The sequence below is a fragment of the Elephas maximus genome, chromosome 5 (genome assembly GCF_024166365.1).
Source record: "Elephas maximus indicus isolate mEleMax1 chromosome 5, mEleMax1 primary haplotype, whole genome shotgun sequence".
In the NCBI taxonomy this organism is placed as follows: domain Eukaryota; kingdom Metazoa; phylum Chordata; class Mammalia; order Proboscidea; family Elephantidae; genus Elephas; species Elephas maximus.
The window spans coordinates 105,673,316-105,689,783 of record NC_064823.1 but is presented as its reverse complement, the minus strand read 5'-3'; the positions used below and the strand labels follow the sequence as shown (position 1 = coordinate 105,689,783).

At 41.0% G+C, this 16,468-nt stretch overlaps 1 protein-coding gene across 7 annotated transcripts in view; it reads right to left on the bottom strand.

Annotated features, from left to right (window-relative positions):
• CLOCK (clock circadian regulator) overlaps positions 1-3,741 on the bottom strand; it is a 147,254-nt gene extending 143,513 nt beyond the window's left edge. For 3 of the 7 annotated variants that reach the window (XM_049886889.1, XM_049886892.1, XM_049886887.1), the window contains exons 1-2: positions 2,978-3,138; positions 1,949-2,030 (exon numbers count right to left, since the gene is read on the bottom strand). The gene's annotated coding sequence lies outside the window, so the exon portion shown is untranslated. Of the gene's footprint in view, positions 1-165; positions 1,925-1,948; positions 2,031-2,262; positions 2,491-2,977; positions 3,139-3,274; positions 3,382-3,483 lie in introns of those variants that run through there. The other 4 variants (XM_049886890.1, XM_049886888.1, XM_049886891.1 and 1 more) reach the window with 4 other exon arrangements.
• Between the last annotated feature and the right edge of the window lie 12,727 nt (positions 3,742-16,468).

The window sequence follows — 16,468 nt, the reverse complement described above, 5'->3', positions numbered from 1 at the left end:
TCCAAGTCTTTATGCTGAATTCAATCTATACCAGATATTGAAAGTTCATGCCAGTATGACCTTACTGCAACCTCTGTAAAGGCCTCCAAAACAACTGCCCCCCACAAGTGAAAACGCAGGTTATGCCTTAACGTATGAACCATTACGTTAAAATTTCTTACATACCCCTGGTCATTTCCTTGTCCTGTGGCTAGTAACAGAGCCCAGAGCAGAGGCAAACTGGCAGAGCAAAGGTTCAATCACAAAAATTCAACCGGCAAGACTGAACAGGACACGTTTACATATGCAAAGAAATGAAAGGTTACATAGCAAAGTTAACACTGGGTACCCCTGTTGAGGGATGTGAGATGGAGGTTGCAAGTATGTGAAGGGTGTTTTCATTTATTATATATACAGTGCATTGTTTTAATTTTTCATGAACATTAATTTACTTCTGTAACTTTAAAAACAAAATTTAAATACAATTTTAAAATGTGATTTCATTTACAGAAAAAAGGGCCCACGTGGAGGTCAAATGATAAATAAATGCCACTTTGCAGAAGTTTTGATATTAGAGAAACCTATAATGCAATTATCCTTTTTTTTTTCCACAAAATGAAAAGGAATACTAGTAATATTACTTAAAAAAACCACAGGAGCTGTCACTCAGTACTGTACCCACATTCACACACTTTGTATACTATCAGCCACCAGAGAGAGTTTGAGTAACACCCCTTTCTCCAATTATAACCACTCTAACAACGCCTTTTCAATCTTAACACGACAGTTAAATCCACGGGCCGTTGACCATATCACTAAAAAGGTCAGCAGCGCTGAGCTAAAAAATCATCAGTAAAATGTTCACAACAATCCATAAGTCATAAAAAAAAATTATTTAGTTTTTTGCACCTCAGTTTTATTCTTCATAAGAAGGGAAAAGTTTCCTTTCATTTTTCATAAGAAAAGAAAAATAAAGTTTTCCAACCTGAAATGCAAACTACCCGGACAATCAAGTTTCATGGACTGTTCATTTTTAACGTGACTATTTAAGGGTTAAAAAAAAATAAAATTTTATACAATTGTGACTTAGAAAAAAGGGTGTGGGGAGGGACACAAACTATACTCTGAAAACAGTACAATTCAGTTGTAATGCTAAATGTAGACAATGTTGTTACATATTTTAGGTAGGCAAAATATGACCAAATAACTCTAAAAGTTTTATTTGCCTGTGACTTCAGCATCTTAATACTTAAAGTGTAAATAAACATGAAACGTATTCTAACTTTTTCTTTTCATTTTAGTTCATTTTTTTATAACCTAAGAGAAGTCATACTGAAAATGTCCCAAAACACCATACATTAGGAAAGACAGACAAAAACCACATAACAAATTATTTTCAGGAGATTTAATCTATTTTTTGAATCCATGATTGTAGCGTACACACTTTATGTCTCATTTCCCACCCTTCCCTCATCAGGCTAGTTATTAATTTTGGAGTGTCCTCCCAGAGTTTCCTTATAAACAGAAGAACTAACACAAGTTTATATTCTTGTTTTCCCTTTTTTTAACACAAAAAGTAACACATTATTCACACTGTTCTACACCTTGCTTTTTTCACTTGATAACATATTTTGGAAACCTTTCCATGTCAGTACACAGAAAGCTTCCTCATTCTTTTTTTATAGCTAACTATGACTAGTTCTACCACAACTTTCAGTCTACTTTCTTCAAATTAGCTTTTAATGACATTCTGTTCAGTCAACTACTTAACTCTTGAATTCATTTTCTTTCCCTAAAAAGATTTTAAAACTAATTAGATTTGAGATGTTCCAAGGGCTAGATTTCAGAAATAGCACCTCAGTATCTAAATTACATTTTTTAAAATGTTTATTTCCAAACTCGTAGAGGGAAAATATTCCATTGATCACTAACATAAAGCTATAAATTAAAATGTTTCAGGTGAAATTACCTTTGCTTTGATTCTGGGGATCAGCGTAATAGTCAAATCAACAATGACTGCAAGTTTCTTTACTTCTTGTGCTTTTCTCTTACTGTAAAAGAAAATATTGATTAAAAAAAAGGCTAGAAAGCCTTAAAATCATATGGTACGACATTCTAACAAGAAACCACAAACTGATTTGATCTTTCATCTGCCAGGTCAGAGACCAAGATTTTTATCTTTCAGGATTCTGAATACTATTATCAACAGGATGATTTCTACGCCAGTGAAAAATACTTTTAAAGAATATAAACTCTGCGGCACTACGTGTTAGAATTACACACCCGGGGCCAGGGCACCAGACCCATCCACAGAGAATCCGGCTTCTCAGGACGAAAGGGATCTAAAAACGCCAGCCTCTGCGGTGACAGGGAGCCGGGAGGCGCCAAGGGAAGGAGGGAAACCCGGCGCCGCGCGGCTAGCCCTCGAACCGGTTCAGGAGCTCGAGTCCGACGCGTGGAGTCGCGCGTTTCTCGAGGACCGAGCCCCGGAACCACGACCACTAACGGAACCAGCCCCAAGGCAACGGCGGCCGCTCGGACTACTGACCGTGGCGCGCGAGCCGGGTGCCGGGAGGGCGGGGGTTCGCCGGAGGAGCTGGCAGCCCCGGCGCCCCATTGGGCGCCGCTCCAAACGTGCCCGAGTTGTGACAGTAATAAAGTGGGTCACAAGGCCTAGCGGGTCCCCGGCGAAAGCCCTTGCGGCACCCGATCCCTGGCTTTCCCGGCCGCCCTGCCGCTGGACTCCGCAGCAGCCCCGGGCGCCCTCAGGTACCCGGCCCCGCCGAGCACCCCAATCCCGCCCCTGCTCTGCAGGTAACCTCAACTGCCCAGGAGGGCCCCTCAGCCAGGGCAGGCCTCCGCCCCAACTCCCGAGGAAAGGCACATTAGGGTGACAGGCAAAACTTGGGATTCAGCTCTCGCCTTCCCCTCCCTTGGCCGCCGCCCCCCGGCCCCACACACGCCGCTCCCCGCTCCCTCCCCTTCCCCGCGCCCTCACCGTGTAGCTTGCGGCGGCTTCGGCTTCTTCCCTCCCCCACCCTGGAGTTTGGCTGCGGTGACTCGGAACCACAAACCCTGCTGCGTCCAGCAGACACCGCGGCTGAAGCGCCAGCTGCACCTGGGGCTGTGAGTAGCGCCCCCCACCCGCCCCCCAGAAAATTCACCGCTACAGCCGCCTGGTCCTCCCCCTCCCTTCCCTTCCCCTCCTCCACCGGCACCGGGAGCACGCATGCGCTGCCGAGGCAAGTCTGCCGCCGGACGTCAGACCGGGCCCGTTCGGTGGTGCGCCACTCACCGGGAGCGCGCACGCGTCGGCAGCCAGATTTCGCTCGCGCTCTCCGGGGTTTCCTTTTTTAAACCGGTAGCCGCAAGCCGAGTCCGTGATTGCGCTCCCTCTCGGCGCATGCGTCGTTCTCGACCCCCCCCGCCCCCCCACACACCCCCGCGGGCTCCGACGGCAGGCCCCAGCTCTCAGATCGCCCCTCCCCTCACTCTCTCTTTTACCGGCGTGTCTTGGTGCGCATGCGACTTGCCCCGTTAGGCGGCGCAGAGCTGCGCGCGGAGATCCCGGGCGCCTGAGGAGGTTTTCGCTCCCTTGGGCCGCGCGTCTGCGCGGTCCGTGGCCGCAACGGCGTTCCCCCCTCCCGCCGCCGGGCGTAGAGGAAACCGGGATCTCCCGATGCCCCTTTGCCAGCACTGGCTAGGAGGGCGCCGGTTACTGGAAAGCCGGAGAGGCGGGGCCTGACTGGGTGGAGGGTGCGGCCGGTCGCGGGAGCGTTAGACCGGGGCGACTTTGGCTTTCACCCTGGATGCCGGGAGTGGTGAGGAGGAGTAAAGCTTCCTGCCGGATGAGGGACCCAGAGGCCAAAAAGGGGAGCGTCTCTCCTTGGAAAGCAAAACATCACTTTGGGCGCCAGGGAAGATTTTTCGGGTGTTGTTCAAAGCAAGACTTCTTGTTTCTTTCCTCAGAAGGCATCATTTGCGTTTCCTCACCTGGAGTTGGGGGCAAAGCTGGATGATAACTGGACCGCATTCCTTTCTCACCTCCTGGAGGAGCGTGGCGTCGGCTTATGGGGGGGGGGGGGGCAGGGAGACAGGACCTACGTCCTCGGCTGGAGGAGGGAGGCAAAAGAAGGGCAAGATGTAGTAATTTGCAGTTTTTCCCCTGGCCCTTAATGTAAGCCCAAGTAACGATATAATGAAAGTTCAGGAAATGAAGCAATTGGGAAAAACCAAGACGTAATTTAAACGGGCTCCCCTTGGAACTTGTGAATACTTCCCTGTTTATCTTGGAAATTTACTTCGGTTGATGCATCAGACAAACTCAGTCCACTTGAGAAAGCACTTTTCAGCACTTCTAAATAATTGGAAAGGAGCTGTTTACAATCCTAATGCCTAGGGATTTCCATGTTTTTAATGAATGCCCTTTGGATTTGAAATATACGCCAACTTTTTGTTTCAAAAAATAAACTGTTTCCTTATAAAATGTTCCTTTCAAAGTAACATTCACCTCAGTAAACATTTCCAACTCTTGCTGTATACTCAGAAAAAGAGAACATCAAAATTGAGGAACTTTCTCAAATCTCCGATCCTTCATCTGAGAATTTTCTGTCACGAGTGGGAGGGCATGATTTATTAAACTAATTCCATCATATAGCATAAGGGATTTTAGTAGGGTTTGTTTTCTTGGTCTTTTGTCTGCTCAGCATTCATTCCCTATTCTGATCATTTCTTTTGGAGAATAATCCTTTCCCCACTCTCAGTACATCTGATTTGGGCAGGGCTCCAACGGGAAAAGCCTATTTGACTTAAACCTCTGCCTTGAAGTAAAGCTACCAAAAAAGGTGCTCTTTAACAGTGGATTTAAATCTGGAAGGATGGAGGCCTGGGCCACCATGGATTGTGAGAAAGGAGGCAGCGTGAAAAAAAAGCAGACTGAAAGGATGGAGTTTTGGCTTGGAGATAAGTTTGATGCCCCCAAATCCAATGTGGACTAGATACCTCTGGGAATTTTGGTTGAACTAGCCAATAAATTCTTTTGTGTATTTGTTTTGTTGCTTAAACCAGTGAGAAGTTTTGCAATCAAGCATCGTAATTGATGGCACAAGAGCAGAGGCAAGGTAGTAATACTGATAAGGTAGGTTATATTATAATGAAATGTGCAAAAACCTAAGAAAACCAAAAGGGAAGAATACACTCAGCCTTTCTCAGCTGAAAGAAATGAAGAAAAAATTCAAACCTCGAGTTGTAATATTGAAGGACTCTATGGGCAAAATACTGAGATGCAGGAAGCATCAAAAGAAGGTGGAAGGAATACAAAGAGTCACTGTACCAAAAAGAATTCCTTGACATTCATTTCAGGAGGTAGCATGTGATCAAGAACTGATGTTGTTAAAGAAAGAATTCCAACCTGCACGGAAGGCATTGGCAAAAAGCAAAGCTCCAAGAATTGATGGAATACCACTTGAGATAATTCAGCAAACAGATGCAACCCTGGAATGCCCACTCCTGTATACCAAGATATTTGGAAGACAGCTACCTGGCCAACCTACTGGAAAAGATCCATATTTGTGCCCATTCCAAAGAAAGGTGATCCAACAGAATGTGGAAATTACTGAACAGTATCAATATCACACACAAGTAAAATTTTGCTGAAGATCATTCAAGAATGCAGCAGTACATTGACAGGCAACTGCCAGAAAGAAATTCAAGCGGGATTCCATAGAGGACATGGAACGAGGGATATCGTTGCTGATGTCAGATGGATCTTGGCTGAATGCAGAGAATACCAGACAGATGTTCACCTGTATTTTATTGACTATGCAAAGGCACTGGACTGTGTGGATCACAAGTTATGAATAACATTGCAAAGATTGAGAATTCCAAAGCAGTTGTGCTTTTGAGGAACCTGTACATAGACCAAGAGGCAGTCATTCGAATAGAAAAAGGGGGTACTGCACAGTTTAAAATCAAGAAAGGTGTGCGTCGGAGTTGTATCTTTGCACCGTACTTATTCAGTCTGTATGCTGAGCAAATAACCCAAGAAACTGGACTATATGAAGAAGAGTGCAACATCAGGATTGGAGGAAGACCGATTAACAACCTGCTATACACAGATGACACAACCTGGCTTGCTGAAAGTGAAGAGCACTTGAAGCACTTACTAGTGAAGATAAAGACTACAGCCTTCGGTATGGATTGTACCTCAATATAAAGAAAATGGCTCTTACAACTGGACCAATAAGCAACATCATGATAAACAGAGACAAGATTGAAGTTGTCAAGGATGTCATTTTTCGGTGGCAGAACCAACATGGTGCTATAGACAGAAACACCACGCCATCCCTCCACAGCAAAGACCTGAGAAACTAAGTAAAATAGAGACAAACATCAATCCTGGAACCCTAAACATCAAATGAAGGGATAAGAACTCAACCAAGCACTGAATAGAATAAGGATGTCATTTTCCTTGTATCCACAATCATTGCCCATGGAAGCACCAGTCAAGAAATCAAAATACTGCATTAGACAAATCTGCTACAAAAGACCTATTAAAAAGCCAAGATGTCACCTTGAGGACTAAGCTGTGGCTGACCCAAGCCAAGGTATTTTCAGTTGCCTCATATGCATGTAAAAGCTGGACAACAAATAAGGAAGACCAAAGAAGAATCGATGTCTTTGAATTCTGGTGTTGGCAAAGAATATTGAATATACCATGAACTCCCAGAAGAATAAGCAAATCTGTCTTGGAAGAAATGTAGCCAGAATGCTCCTCAGAAGCAAAGAGAACAAGACTTCATCTTAAGTACTTTGTACATGTTATCAGAAGGGACAAGTCCCTAGAGAAGGACATCATGCTTGGTAAAGTAGAGGGTCAGCGAAAAAGAGAGAGATCCTCAATGAGATTGACACAGTGGCTGCAACGATGGACTTGAACATAGCAATGATTGTGAGGATGGTTCAGGACCAGACAGTGTTTAGTTCTGCTGTACATAGGGTCATTATCAGTTGGAACCAACTTGAGGGTACCTAACAACAGGTTGTAGCCAGATAGGAGGTTTTGAATGCTTTTCCAAGGATGCTGATGTTTGGATTTTATTCTAGGGACAGTGATTCCATCTCATATTCCACATAATCTAGAATACTATCTTCAAAAATACCTTTGCCCTTTTTAATGGTTCTATTGTCCTCTTAGTCAACAGGATCAAACTGTGTTCATCTCTGACTCCTCTGTCTCTCATTTTCTGTATTTAACCATTTACCAAGTTCTGTGATAATCCCTGTGTTTCTGCTCAGTCCTCTGCCACTGCTTGAACATTGCCCATGGTTCAGTTCACAATTTCTCCTTTCCCCCCATATTCTCTCTGAGAAGAAAACTATCAGATGTTTTTTAATAACCTTTCCAACTTCCAGATTCCTCATTTCCATTAGAAAAAAAAATCCTGCCTCACAGTTTGATAAATCCTAATTTATGTCCCCCACACTAAACCCTTTCCTTAAAAATACTTTATGTAATTCAAATATTCTATTCATTCCTCTTGAATGCCTTCCTATCATGTAAACTGAGCATTTCCTACTCCCTTCTGAACTGATTTCCCCAGTTGATGTTATGGCCTTGAGCAAGTTATGTCTCTGTTTTTCAACTTACTCATCTGTAAAATAAGATAGTAATTTCATCTCATAGGGCAATTGAAAAGATTGTAAAAGTTAATTATGTAATATTTATATAATTACATATATATGTATATGTAATATATACACTATGTTGTTGTTGTTAGGTGCCACCAAGTCGGTTCTGACTCATAGTGACCCTACGTACAACGAAGCACTGCTCCGTCCTGCCCCATCCTAATAATTATTGTTATGCTTAAGCCTATTGTTGCAGCCACTGTGTCAATCAATCTCATTGGCGGTCTTCCTCTTTTCCACTGACTCTCTACCAAGTGTCATGGATTGAACTGTGTCTCCCAAAAATATCTGTCAATTTTGCTATGCCATGATTCCAGTATTGTGTGATTGTCCTCCATTTTGTCATCCGATGTGATTTTCCTGTGTGTTATAAATCCTGGCTCTACCATGTTGATGAGGTGGGATTAGTGGCTTTTATGGTAATAAGGCAGGTCTCAATCTATGAGTTCAATGTACAAGATGTGTCTTATGCCAATCTCTTTTGAGACATAAAGGGAGAAGCAAGCAGAGAGATGGGACCTCATACCACCAAGAAAGGAGAGCAGGAGTGCATGTTTTTTGGACTCAGGGTCCCTGTGCTGAGAAGCTCCTAGTCCAGGGGAAGATTGATGACAAAGACCTTCCCTCAGAGCCAACAGAGAGAGAAAGCCTTCCCCTGGAGCTGGCGCCCTAAATTCAGACTTCCAGCCTACTAGACTGTGAGAGAATAAACGTGTTTCCTAAAGCCATCCACTCGTGGTATTTCTGTTGTAGCAGCACTAGATAACTAAGAAACCAAGCATGATGTCCTTCTCCAGGGACTGGTCCTTCCTGATAATATGTCCAAAGTACCTGAGACAAAGTTTCACCATCCTTGCTTCTACGGAGCATTCTGGCTGTACTTCTTCCAAGACAGATTTGTTTGTTCTTCTGGCAGTCCATGGCATAGTCAATATTTTTCACCAACACTATAATTCAAAGGCATCAATTCTTCGATCATCCTTATTCATTGTTCAGCTTTCACATGCATATAAGATGATTGAAAATACCATGGCTTTGGTCAGGTGTATCTTGGTCCTCAAGGTGACATCTTTGCTTTTCAACATTTTAAGTAGATCTTTTGCAGCAGATTTGCCCAATGCAATGCGCTGATTGAATTCCTGACTGCTGCTACCATAGGCATTGATTGTGGATCCAAGCAAAACGAGATCCTTGACAACTTCAATGTTTTCTCCATTTATCATGATGTTGCTTATTGGTCCAGTTATAAGGATTTTTGTTTTCTTTATGTTGAGGTGTAATCCATACTGAAGGCTGTATGTAGTCTTTGATCTTCATCAGTAAGGGCTTCAAATCCTCTTCACTTTCTGCAAGCAAGGTTGTGTCATCTGCATATCACAGGCTGTTAATGAGTATTCATTCAATCCTGATACCACATTCTTCATATAGTTCAGCTTCTCGAATTATTTCCTCATCATACAGACTGAATAAGTATGCTGAAAGGATACAACCCTGATGCACACCCTTCCTGATTTTAAACCATGCAGTATCCCCTTGTTCTTTTCCAACAACTGCCTCTTGATCTATGTACAGGTTCCTCATGAGCACAATTAAGTGTTCTGGAATTCTCATTCTTCACAGTGTTATCCAAAATTTGTTATGATCCACACAGTTGAATGTATTTGCATAGTCAATAAAACACAGGTAAACATCTTTCTGATATTATCTGCTTCCAGCCAAGATCCATCTGACATCAGCAATTATATCCTTCTTTCCATGTCTTCTTGAACTTCTTTCTGGCAGTTCCCTGTCAATGTACTGTTGCAACCATTTTGAATGATCTTCAGCAAAATTTTACTTGTGTGTGATATTAATGATATTGTTTGGTAATTTCCGCGTTCTGTTGGATCACCTTTCTTTGGAATGGGCACAAATATGGATCTCTTTCGTTCAGTTGACCAGACAGCTGTCTTCCAAATATCTTGGTACAGATCAGTGAGCATTTCCAGTGTGGCTGAAATTACAGTTTGTTGAAACATCTCAACTCGTATTCTGTCAATTACTAGAGCCCCATTTTTTGTAGTTCCCATCTGTGCACCTTGTACTTCTTCCTTTAGTACCATCAGTTCTTGATCATATGCTACTTCCTGAAATGGTTCAGTGTCGACCAATTCTTTTTAATACAGTGACTTTGTGTTTTCCTTCCATCTTCTTTTGATGCTTCCTGTGTCGTTTAGAATTTTCCCCGTAGAATCCTTCAGTATTGCAACTCAAGGCTTGAATTTTTTATTCAGTTCTTTCAGTTTGAGAAATGCTGAGTGTGTTCTTCCCTTTTGGTTTTCTATCTCCAGGTCTTTGCGTACTTCATTATGATACTTTGTCTTCTCGAGCCACCCTTTGAAATCTTCTGTTCAGCTCTTTTACTTCATAATTTCTTATTTTAGCTTTAGCTACTCTACGTTCAAGAACAAGCTTCAGACTCTCTTCTGACATCCATTTTGGTCTTTTCTTTCTCTCCTGTCTTTTTAATGGCCTCTTGCTTTCTTCAGGTATGATGTCCTTGATGTCATTCCGCAATGTGTCTAGTCTTTCATCATTAGCGTTCAATGCATCAAATCTATTCTTGAGATGGTCTCTAAATTCAGATGGAAGATTCTCAAGGTTATTTTTTGGCTGTCAGGTACTTGTTCTAATTTTCTTCAGCTTCAACTTGAACTTGCGTAGAGCAGTTGATGGTCTGTTCCACAGTTGGCCTCCGGCCTTTTTCTGACTGATGATATTGAGCTTTTCCACCCTTTCTCTCCACAGATGTTACCGATTTGATTCCTGTGTATTTCTTCTGATGAGGTCCATGTGTGTAGTCGCCATTTATGTTGTTGAAAAAAGGGTATTTGCAATGAAGAAGTCATTGGTCTTGCAAAGTTCTATCATGCAATCTCCAGCATTGTTTCTATCACCAAGGTCATATTTTCCAACTACTGATCTTTCTTCATTGTTTCCAACTTTCCCATTCCAATCACCAGTGATTGCCAATGCAATTGACTGCATGTTTGATCAATTTCAGACTGCAGATGTTGGTAAAAATCTTCAATTTTCTCATCTTTGGTATTTCCTTATATTTGGCATCTGTCACTTTGTGATAGTTTGCATATTGCTGTGATGCTAAAAGCTATGCCATCGATACTTCAAATACCAGCAGGGTCACCCATGGTGGACACATTTCAGTGAAGCTTGCAAACTAAGACAGACTAGGAAAAAGGACCTGGTGGTCTACTTCTGAAAGAATTAGCCAGTGAAAACCTTATGAAAAGCAGCTGAACATTGTCTGGTATAGTGCCGGACGAGGAGCCCCTCAGGTTGGAAGGCACTCAAAAGACAACTGGGAAAGAGCTGCCTCCTCAAAGTAGAGTTGACCTCAATGATGTGGATGGAGCCAAGTTTTAGGAACTTTCATTTGCTGGTGTGGCATGACTCAAAATAGGAAGAAACAGCTAGAAACATCTATGAATAATCAGAACATGGAATGTATGAAGTACGAATCTAAAAAAATTGGAAGTCATCAAAAATGAAATGGAATGTATAAACATCAATATCCTAGGCATTAGTGAGGTGAAATGGACTGTTATTGGCCATTTTGAATCGGATAATCATATGGTCTACTATGCTGGGAATGACAAATTGAAGAGGAATGGCATTGCATTCATCATTAAAAAGAACACTCCAAGATCTATCCTAAAGTACAATGTTGTCAGTGATATTATCTTTAATATCCATATACCTAAGAGGAAGACCACTTAATACAACTATTATTCAGATTTATGCACCAACCACTAATGCCAAAGATGAGGAAATTGTAGTTTTGTTTTTTTTTTTTAACATATAATACATATATATGTAATATATGAATAGTCCTGGTACATAAGAAATCCCACATAAGCACTAGCAGTTATTGATATTCCTATTTGTATAATTCTTATGTCTCTTTTTCTTAAATTCCATATATGGCTATCAACCTCTATAAAACAAAAACCAAACCCATTGCCATCAAGTTGATTCCAACTCACAGCAACCCTATAGGACAAAGTAGAACCACCCTACAGGGTTTCCAGGGAGCGTCTGGTGAATTCCAACTGCTGGCCTTTTGATTAGCAGCTGTAGCTCTTAACCACTATGCTGCCAGAATTTCCAACCTTTATAAGGGGAATGTTAAATGAGGCCCAAAATAGGGAATAAAGATCATGATGTATCTCACCTTCTAAAGAAAACTGCCAACATTTTGGGCCACATACCCACTCCTACCCAAACCAAAACCAAACCTACTGCCGTAGAGTCAATTCCGACTCATAGTCACTCCTACAGCCAGGGCTAAATGCTGAACCAAACTGGCCCTGCTATAGTTAAAACCTCCAACTCCCCACTCTGAGTCCGCATAAGCAAAACACTTGGGAAGATACAAATGAATCACTGGAGCCATCTCTGAGGAGGTTCCTGTGGCTTTTTCCTTTTTTTATTTACCCCCTAACTCAAAATTAAATGAGTGAGTCATTGAAATTAGAGGCTACTATTAAAAAAAAAAAAAGGAGACTGGTATCTCATTCACTGGGTTTGTTGATATGCCCTACACCTATCTGAACAGGGGAATAGAAACTTGGAGAGAAATAGCTGGTGGGGAGTGGGCTGAAGTAAAGCAACCTGCTCTCCTGCTGTTTGGTATAGGAAAGATGTGTCTCATACATTGATTGATGCTATGTAGAAAGTGCTGTCCAAGTCTGAGACACCTTGATAGTTAAGGGGATAGAAATTCTAGCAGCAAGAGGCTGGGTATTCTTCTGGGAGTAGGAACTGAGAGAGATTAGAAGAGAGGGAGCCGAAGCTGATCTCCCATATCGAGGAACTGTGCAGTGGGAGGGTGTCCTCAGGGTTTCTAGAAGAACTCAGATAGGCCCCATAAAAGAGTGAACATTTAGATGTAATATGGATCGTACTCACATAGTTAAGAAAAATGTATCCTTTTCTTCCCTAATCTCCCACCCAGTCCCCAATACCAGCGGGGATGGGCCTCAAAAGGACAGTGAAAGAATGAGTTTTTAAAAATCCTACTTTCCCTGTCCAGCGTTCCCTGAGTCACAAGTTTGGCCAGAGAATGCTTGGATTGGAACCGAGATTGAAGTTTTTAACTAGATAGACTTTTTAATTTTAATATGCAAGTCTTGTTTGTTGTTAACATGCAAGTCTTTTTTTTTTTAATTATGGTAAATATATATGTAACAAATCATTTGCCTTTTCAACATTCTTTCCATGTGATATTCATTATGTTTATCAAGTTGTTCAACCATTACCATTTTCCATTTCCAAATTTTCCCATCACCCTTCACAGAAGCTCAGTGTCTCCTAAGCAATGAGTCCCTGTTTTCTTCTCCCTTCCACCAGCCCCAGGTAACTACTAATAAACTTTAGTCTCTATACACTTGCCTATCCTAGATATGGGGGAAGAGTTAAAGAATCTGCTCAAGGAGCCTCGAAGGTCTTTGTTAGCCAGTGCTTCTCAAATTTTAAGCCGCATACCAATCTCATTAAAATACAGATTCCAATTCAGTTAGACTGGGATGGGCCAAAGATTTTGTGTTTCTAACACACTCCTTAGGGGTGCTGATGATTCTAGGACTACACATTGACAAAACAAAACCAAAACCAAACCCGCTGCCTTCGACTCACAGTGACCTTAGAGGACAGAGTAGAACTGTCCCATAGGGTTTCCAAGGAACAGCTGGTGGATTTGAACTGCTGACTTTTTGGTTAGCAGCTGAGTTTTTAACCACTGTACCACCACTGCTCTACATTGACAAAAAGGCACTATTAAATAGGGAGGAACCCTATGGGCAGTTCTACTCTGTTCTGTAAGGTCGCTATGAGTGGGAATTGACCCAATAGCAATGGGTAAGTAGGGAGGGGATTTCCAACTGAGCACTGTTGGCAGCAAGGAATAGAGAAAAATGTTAGGCTGAAACATATAAATACCCATTTTTGTAGGCCATTGAATATTGGCAATTTCCCAAAAAAAAGAATTTTTTTTTTTTGGTATCCTATTGAATAGATGGAAACCCTGTTGGTGTAATGATTAAGAGCTCAGCTGCTAACCAAAGGTTGGCAATTCAAATCCACCAGGTGCTCCTTGGAAACCCTATGGGATAATTCTACTCTGTGCCGTCCTATAGGGTCACTATGAGTTGGAATCGACTCAATGGCAACAGGTTTGGTTTTGGTTTTTAGTGAATAGATACTGTTCGATAAAATGGAGAGCACAAATTATATATTAATTTTCCCACATTCTGACAAAAATGTATATGCTACTTGAATGAGAATGTATAGATAAAGCAGGATATAGAACAGTACTGACTTGTGTTGGCGGGCATGAATGAGTCCTTGCTAAAAGAATGTGTGTGTGTGTGTAGGTGTGTGTGTTGGGGGGAGTGGGGCTGGAATCTAAGTCAGCCGGCTCTAACATGCAATCATTTCATGATTTTTACAAATATTAAAATCTTCATGAACTGTGATTGTGTATAAAAATGTACTGCCACCTGGTGGATCTGAGTAAAGAGTTAAGAGGGAAATACACATCTTTTTATTCAGCTATCTTAAATACTATTAGTACCGCCTCTGTTAATTTTAACTTGCAAGAGAAAATAGCTAAGTATGTGTTTACTTTAAAAAAGATTAAGGAGATCTTTTGCATTTGGTTTCAATTGGAGGAGATAATGTTCATATTTTTTTTTAGACAGCATTAGAATTACATTGTAACTTGGTGATAATATGGCCCTTCCTTTCATTTCTACAGCTGTTTTTTCCTGAATAGGAATTTACCTACCCATTTGCTAAGTAGAAGTTCAGGATTTAGATGAGTGTAACTAGGTAAATACTTCTTTCATACATATGCGTAATGATATAATAAAGACCTATGTGTGTGACTTCTCTCAATTTTCCTTCCCTCTAGTCCCAAGGTATATATTTTTACAAGCCCTCCTTTACTATCTCAGGAGAAAGAGGACTTCCTAATTCTTTCCAGAGTTAGACTATTTGATTGTACATTTTCTGGTGAAGTAAATCGTCATTATCTTACTCAAATCAGTATTTAAGTTTCCTGCCCCTTCATCCTTCTCTGTAGCTTAATATGATCTCTAACACCCCCACACCAAAGCTACCAAGAGCCTTTGCTTTACTCTCTGTTAAACTGCATTATTCTCACCAACTTACGTTTGTCATCTAAGCATTTAGATTTAATATATTCTCACAAACATTAATGAACAACCATATACAGAATTATGAATCATCAATGCAAATACAAGTATGAGAATGAAATCTGTTACTGAACTATTACGTGCTGGATATACCATGAAGTCCTTTTCTCTAAAAGTAATGTTCATTATTAAGCTAAGACAAGACATCCTGCAGCTTATCTGCAGTGTCCTCATGTTGTATGTTTTCTCATGCTGATTTCTTCTGTGATTGCTATTAAAACATACCAGTTGCTGTTAAGTCAGTTCTGGCTCACGGCGACCTTATGTGTGTCAGAGTAGAACTGTGCTCCATAGAGTTTTCAATGGCTGCTTTTTCAGAAGTATCACCAGGCCTTTCTTCTGAGGTGCTTCTGGGTAGACTCAAACCTCTAAACCTTCGGTTAGCAGCAAAGCACATTAACCATTTGCATCACCCAGGGATTTAGGTGAATTCCCAAATATTATATTTTTATCACACCTCTCTGACTCATAATTTAGAACCTAACATGTCATACTATTTTAATGATTTTATAATTTAACTAGTAATGAGAACACTTAATAGCTTCCTAATTTAATAACTAAGAACAATAATAATGAATGGAGGATGTTTCTTTTGTACTTTTCAGAATTTCTAAATTGTATTTTTCTATTGAGCAGTTAATTTTTTTATTGTGCTTTTTTTTTAAGTGAAAGTTAACAAATCAAGTCAGTCTCTCATACACAAATTTGTATACACTTTGCTATATACTTACAGTTGCTCTCCCCCAATGTGACAGCATAGTCCTCCTCTCCACCCTGTATTCCCATGTCCATTCAGCCAGCTTCAGTTCCCCTCTGCCTTCTCATCTCCCCTCCAGACAGGAGCTGCCCACATAGTCTCATGTGTCTACTTGAGCCAGAAAGCTCACTCCTCACCAATATCATTTTCTGCCTTACAGTCAGTCCAATCCCTGTATGAAGAGTTGGCTTTGTGAATGGTTCTAGTCTTGGGCTAACTGAACGTTTGAGGACCATGACCTCCAGGGTCCTTCTAGTGTCAGTCAGACCATTAAGTCTGGTCTTTTTATGAGAATTCGAGGTTTGCATCCCAATTGAGCAGTTACTTTTTAATAGGTAAGAGACTTCAAAGAGAAAGCATATGGTCATAAATTTAGTATTTTAACTCAAGGTCTCTAAATAATACTTAAAAATCTGTGGATTTAAATTAAATGAAATTTCATGGTCTGTCTCATTATTAGTCATTCATGAGTTTCTTTGGAAGTGAGTAAGCAACTCAAAAGACTTGTAATATTTATATTTTTAGTACAATATGGGTCAGAAAAAGGATATTAAGAGTTCAGTACAAGTTCTGGTTTTGTTGGAGGCAATGAATATCCTGAAATAACTGAAAGCTTTTGAAATGACTATTTCAAAATTATAAGCTATAATTCCAAAATAAAAATGAAAATAAAATAAATCTATTTATAAATTTTCTGATCTGATTATAAAGGCAGTAGTAAATAAAACATTCAGTATATAAACACTTTAAAGCCATTTATTAAATATTT